Genomic DNA, 6833 nt, shown 5'->3' on the forward strand with positions numbered 1-6833 from the left:
TGATCTGACTGCCAGCACATCATTTCAAGAACTGAAGTGGTAGGTTGCTGGCACCGGTAAGCCAGCTCCCCCTTCCCCATAGAGCTAATGAGTGAGAGTGCTAGTTGCATAAAGTGTTGCTTGGGGGTTTCTTTCTAGGAGTTATTTTGATCTTTTAGGATGTAGATTGCACAGGTTAACCAGACAGTGGTCTGGTTTGATTAGCCTATCTTTCTGGGTCCTTCCCCGGTCAATGGCAATTATGGCAAACTGTACTTTAAATGTAAAGTGCTCATAGGCCATTGCTCCCTGCGCCTCTCTGAGAGGCCAGGTTCTGGCTCGTGATCCCGGGTAGGCATAAGGACTCCTGTGACTGATGACCCCAAACTAATATAGCAGATATCAGTTCGGATAGCCGCAGAGAGCCGACGGGGCTCCCCACAGAAAATTTCAAGTTAGGCAGAAAACAACTGAGAAACCTGATGCTTCTTCCTTGACCACAATATTCCTCCTATGACCGAGGGAAGAATGTCGAAAAGGCAAGTCGGAAGCTCAACGGAAAAACATGAGGGAGCTGGGACAAACCAAGACATAACCAAAAGAACCAGGGACACTTCCCAAGAAACCTTCCTGGCAAACCCAAGAGAAACCTGGCATGCAAACATCTGCAAGAGAGGTACGGAAACTTGTAAAAACAACAACAGAGTTGAATGTAATGAAAAGCCAATTTCTGTCCGAGTGCCAGATTCTTCCTAAAACTATCATATACTAATCGGTGCTATACTATCCGGTGTCATCAGTTGCAGAGTCCTTATTGGTCTACCGGGGACTATGAGCCAGAACCTGGTCCCCTCAGAGAGGCACAGGGAGTGATGGCCTATGAAAACTATACATTTAAAGTTTAATAATACTTACCACCTTATACTTAAACTTATACTTACAAAAAGATAGGGAAACCAAAACAAACTACTGCTTTGAGACTTTAGCAGTCTCAAAACTGCTAAAAGAACTCTCTCAATAAAAAAAAAACATAATTTACTTGAAACTATCACTGCATGGTTTGTCCCACCATCCTCCCTAGTTTGTGGCAAGGAGGGAGGCGTACCGGGTCAGCCAGCTCACACCAACCTCAGGTCAAAGCTGATGAACTATACCAATGCCCTGGGGTATGGCAGGTGTCAGGAACCCTCCAGAGCTCACCCAGAAATTTGCGTTTTACTACATGCAACGCTGATTTTCTGGGAGCAGCCCCTTGTGGCTCCCTGAAGCTAACTCCCTACAAAGAAGGAAGAACACGGGAACTCACCCGGGAGGGAACACCGCAGGGATCAAGAAGAGACCATCGGTCGTGACACACGACCAAAGGCCACACATGGCTGCATGGCTGCTGAGGACCAGGGATTTTAACAATATACTTGGCTGCCAGGACCCTGCTCCACCTCCAAAACCCCCATGCCCAAATATCATCCAATGACATATTAGCAAAAATAGCAGTGTCAGGCATACTTATGAACATCATGGGCATGAGGGTAGCCCACAGGCTAACTAGATTTGATAACCCTGCAGATGACCTGAAAAAGACAAGCCGTGAAATAGGGAACCAGGGAAACCGGATCAACCCCCAATGCATCCACAGAATCGGAACCAGTTGCGTGAAGATAACAACGAAGGGCTACCACCGGACAGAGCACATGATGTACCCCTGACCAAACCCACCAAGCAACCACAACCAAGGGACCCCTCTGGAAGTAAACTAACTCATTCTTCACCAGAAAAGAAGGAACCAGCTTCAAATGAGCAAAACACCCCTCAGGGTCCAATGAACAAATTCCCCAGCACTGAAGAAGAGCATGAAGATCACTCCTGCAAAAACTAGAGGCAAGAGAAACCAAAACAAAGCCTTAAGAAAACAATCCTGGACCAAAGGGGACACCGTGAAATGAGAACAAATTAAAGAAAGCCACGTATCCAGATATGGGAGCCAGGTATCAAGCAGGCTCACGCAGCACGTCAGCAGATCGGAGGTGAAACAGTGCATGAGAAAACTTGTGAAACAGGGCCGAGATAGTATCGACCTTGAATGCAGGCTGGAGCAGCTCCTCAAGTGCCACATGATAGGAGGTGACAGTGCTCTGCAAGTAAGGATAGAACCACCCACTCAGACACAGAATTGCAGTGACAGATATAGCAAGAGACAGGAAGTCATAGAACGCATGCCACGAAACGTCATAGTGTCGCCTCAACGAAGACCACAGGTGGGACATCATCAAATCAGCTACCTAATTACCATATAGATGGCAATAAACATGCGTCAGAAAGTCCAGTGTAAGAGAGAGACCCTTGTGAAGTGTTATATTCAGTATGTTTAACTCTTGAATTTAGAATTCCCATTCTGCACATGCGCAGAGCATTGTCATAGCAGGAAAGTGTCCTCCCCACAACAGTGATAAATCTAAGAAAATGCATGTTTAAAAAGGTCATTCTGTGCTGGAAAATATATAAAAACAACAGTGTTAAATATTGAAAAACAATCTGGAACTTTATCAGACATACAAATGAACTATTTTGGGATACAAGTGTGTATGAAACATTATTGGAACCGAGTGGTTGTACACACACACACATTCTAGCATTCTTGTTCCCTTTGTCTTGAGTGGTGATGGGGTCAAGTCGTTGCCTGTGATGCCAGATGACCACCTACAATAATGATAAGTGCATTGTGAAAAACTCATACTTACTATAGCAGTGCTCCTTTCTGTAATAGTTTAGTGATAAGCATTGTGAGCATAAGTGTGGTTGTAGAACCCTGTGTGTAATTACCTAAGTGTAATTACCTAAGTGTAGTTACAGGATGAGAGCTACGCTCGTGGTGTCCCGTCTTCCCAGCACTCTTTGTCATATAACGCTTTGAAACTACTGACGGTCTTGGCCTCCACCACCTTCTCACTTAACTTGTTCCAACCGTCTACCACTCTATTTGCGAAGGTGAATTTTCTTATATTTCTTCGGCATCTGTGTTTAGCTAGTTTAAATCTATGGCCTCTTGTTCTTGAAGTTCCAGGTCTCAGGAAGTCTTCCCTGTCGATTTTATCAATTCCTGTTACTATTTTGTATGTAGTGATCATATCACCTCTTTTTCTTCTGTCTTCTAGTTTTGGCATATTTAATGCTTCTAACCTCTCCTCGTAGCTCTTGCCCTTCAGTTCTGGGAGCCACTTAGTAGCATGTCTTTGCACCTTTTCCAGTTTGTTGATGTGCTTCTTAAGATATGGGCACCACACAACAGCTGCATATTCTAGCTTTGGCCTAACAAAAGTCATGAACAACTTCTTTAGTATATCGCCATCCATGTATTTAAATGCAATTCTGAAGTTAGAAAGCATTGCATAGGCTCCTTGCACAATATTCTTAATGTGGTCCTCAGGTGATAGTTTTCTATCTAGAACCACTCCTAGATCTCTTTCTTTATCAGAATTCTTTAAAGATTTCTCACATAATATATAGGTTGTGTGGGGTCTATGTTCTCCTATTCCACATTCCATAACATGACATTTATTAACATTAAATTCCATTTGCCAAGTGGTGCTCCATATACTTATTTTGTCCAGGTCTTCTTGAAGGGCATGACAATCATCTAAATTTCTTATCCTTCCTATTATCTTAGCATCATCAGCAAACATGTTCATATAATTCTGTATACCAACTGGTAGATCATTTATGTACACAATAAACATCACTGGTGCAAGAACTGAACCCTGTGGTACTCCACTTGTGACATTTCTCCATTCCGATACATTGCCTCTGATTACTGCCCTCATTTTTCTATCAGTCAGAAAATTTTTCATCCATGATAGCTTACCTGTCACCCCTCCAATATTTTCCAGTTTCCAGAACAACCTCTTATGTGGAACTCTGTCGAAAGCCTTTTTTAGGTCCAGATAGATGCAGTCAACCCAGCCATCTCTTTCCTGTAATATCTCTGTGGCCCGATCATAGAAACTGAGTAAATTCGATACACAGGATCTTCCTGATCGAAAACCATACTGTCTGTCTGATATTATATCATTTCTCTCCAGGTGTTCTACCCATTTAGTTTTGATTAGCTTTTCCAATACTTTCACTATTACACTTGTCAATGTAATGTGTAGGTGGTGCTTTGTGTTATCTTGGTATAGAACCCTGTGTGTAGGTGGTGCTTTGTGTTATCTTGGTATAGAACCCTGTGTGTAGGTGGTGCTTTGTGTTATCTTGGTATAGAACCCTGTGTGTAGGTGGTGCTTTGTGTTATCTTGGTATAGAACCCTGTGTGTAGGTGGTGCTTTGTGTTATCTTGGTATAGAACCCTGTGTGTAGGTGGTGCTTTGTGTTATCTTGGTATAGAACCCTGTGTGTAGGTGGTGCTTTGTGTTATCTTGGTATAGAACCCTGTGTGTAGGTGGTGCTTTGTGTTATCTTGGTATAGAACCCTGTGTAGGTGGTGCTTTGTGTTATCTTGGTATAGAACCCTGTGTGTAGGTGGTGCTTTGTGTTATCTTGGTATAGAACCCTGTGTGTAGGTGGTGCTTTGTGTTATCTTGGTATAGAACCCTGTGTGTAGGTGGTGCTTTGTGTTATCTTGGTATAGAACCCTGTGTGTAGGTGGTGCTTTGTGTTATCTTGGTATAGAACCCTGTGTGTAGGTGGTGCTTTGTGTTATCTTGGTATAGAACCCTGTGTGTAGGTGGTGCTTTGTGTTATCTTGGTATAGAACCCTGTGTGTAGGTGGTGCTTTGTGTTATCTTGGTATAGAACCCTGTGTGTAGGTGGTGCTTTGTGTTATCTTGGTATAGAACCCTGTGTGTAGGTGGTGCTTTGTGTTATCTTGGTTCATTCACCCACTTAAATTAAGAAATTACTGTAACATGTGGTCTATAATCGATGAACCTTGGTCCCCATTAGTAAAATAGTGAGGACCTTGTATTGTAAAAGTACATGCTACAGTTGTATCTTACCACAAAATAGTGAGGACCTTGTATTGTAAAAGTACATGCTACAGTTGTATCTTACCACAAAATAGTGAGGACCTTGTATTGTAAAAGTACATGCTACAGTTGTATCTTACCACAAAATAGTGAGGACCTTGTATTGTAAAAGTACATGCTACAGTTGTATCTTACCACAAAAGAGTAAAGTACAACAATGACCTTAAGTCCAAGTTAGTGTGGGACCAGTACTCCACACATCTCGAAGTTGACCCGGTTTGCCTTCCATCTGAGAAATCCTGTACAATAACAGTGTAAGCCAGAGTTTCCCTTGCAAAGCTAGCTTTCATTATCTCAATAAAACCCTTATGTGAAATTGTACCCCAAGGTGTATTTATTGTCCAACTTATAATAAGATTACTTGTTTTCGGCTTCAATACTTTTTAGAATTATATATATATATATATATATTATTTATATGAAAGCAAGGACAAGTTTTGTTAGTCTAAACTCTCGGGTACGGCTTCCAAGCTTGTGCCCTTACACCAGATGCAAAGAGCAGAGCAGAAGGTAGAACCAGTGAAGTACATCACTAAGCCAACCCTCTGAACGAGGTAGAACCACGGAAAAACAACAAGGTTTGGACACTGAGCAAACAGCGCTTGGAACCAAGGATGACCCAGCCATCTAGGAGCCGAAAAGGTCACACTTCCCATGAACAACTTCAATCGTGCCAGGACCCAGAGCAACAGCCAAACCAGGGGGAAAGAGGTACAAGAACCTTAACCTCAACCAGTCCAGCCAAAAGGTATCTACCACAAGGGCCTCGCAGTCGGGAAACAGTGTCGTGTAAAGAGGATGATGCCAAGACCAAGCCAATGCGAAGAGGTCAATGTCTGGGCATCCATACGTCTGGAAAAGCTAAAGGAAGAAAGATGTCAACAGTCCACTCCTTACACTATTACATTGTTCTCCTGTCATCCACTTAATCTCCTGAGAGTGTATGAACTTTACCATTGCCACTTTGCATTTCTGTTATCAGTTCCATCATATTATTTGGTGACTTTCCTTACATTTAAGCCTACCACTGAACATCCTGCAAATAAGCTCTACCCCCCCCCTGTAGTCCCCTCTTCTGAATCCTCTCAGCTCTTTATCCTGTTTCCGACTCTTTCAGTTCTACACTTTGATTGAAGTCAAAGTGTCAGTCTCTAGGAGGCCTGGTCAGGGACCGGGTCGCGGGGATGTTGAGCCCCAAAATCATTGCAAGGTAACAAGCCTCTGTATGACTAACCATCCTGTGTGATGGGGATTTTTAGCATCACATAGCTAGCTTTTTGACACACTGTACTCCCTTTCATATAGTCTAGGGTAGCTGCACAACTGCAGATGTACCTAAATGTATTAATAAAAAAAAAAATAAAAAGTAACCACAAGGCAACACAATAATGCAATGGTTACTGGCTCTAAGTGGCACCTCATATTTAAATTTCCCTAAATCATCTTCATTTTGGGTAAACACGAGGTCTTTGGTAGTCAGTAGATCACCACTTCTTGCTCTTGTCGGCTCCACCATATGCTGCCAAAGGATGTGTTTATCTGTAGTGGTCATAAATCTTGATTTGCATGTTACATTTACACTGTGAGAATCCTTTGTTAACCTGCCTATTTCCCAGTGATTAAAATCTTCAAGTATTAGAAGCTTTGTTGTGGCTCTCCTTGCCACTGTGGTCACCTTTTACACATGTTTCGCCATGTTGCGTTACAATCATCATATTCCTCCCTTGACCTTCCTGCACTTAATGGTTATAAATAACACCTAATGTTATCTTCAAGGTCCTCACTGCTATTATACCTATATGAAGTCCTGGGTTTCTTTCAGAATGTTTACCT

Source organism: Procambarus clarkii, chromosome 71 (genome assembly GCF_040958095.1).
Source record: "Procambarus clarkii isolate CNS0578487 chromosome 71, FALCON_Pclarkii_2.0, whole genome shotgun sequence".
NCBI classification, from domain to species: Eukaryota; Metazoa; Arthropoda; class Malacostraca; order Decapoda; family Cambaridae; genus Procambarus; species Procambarus clarkii.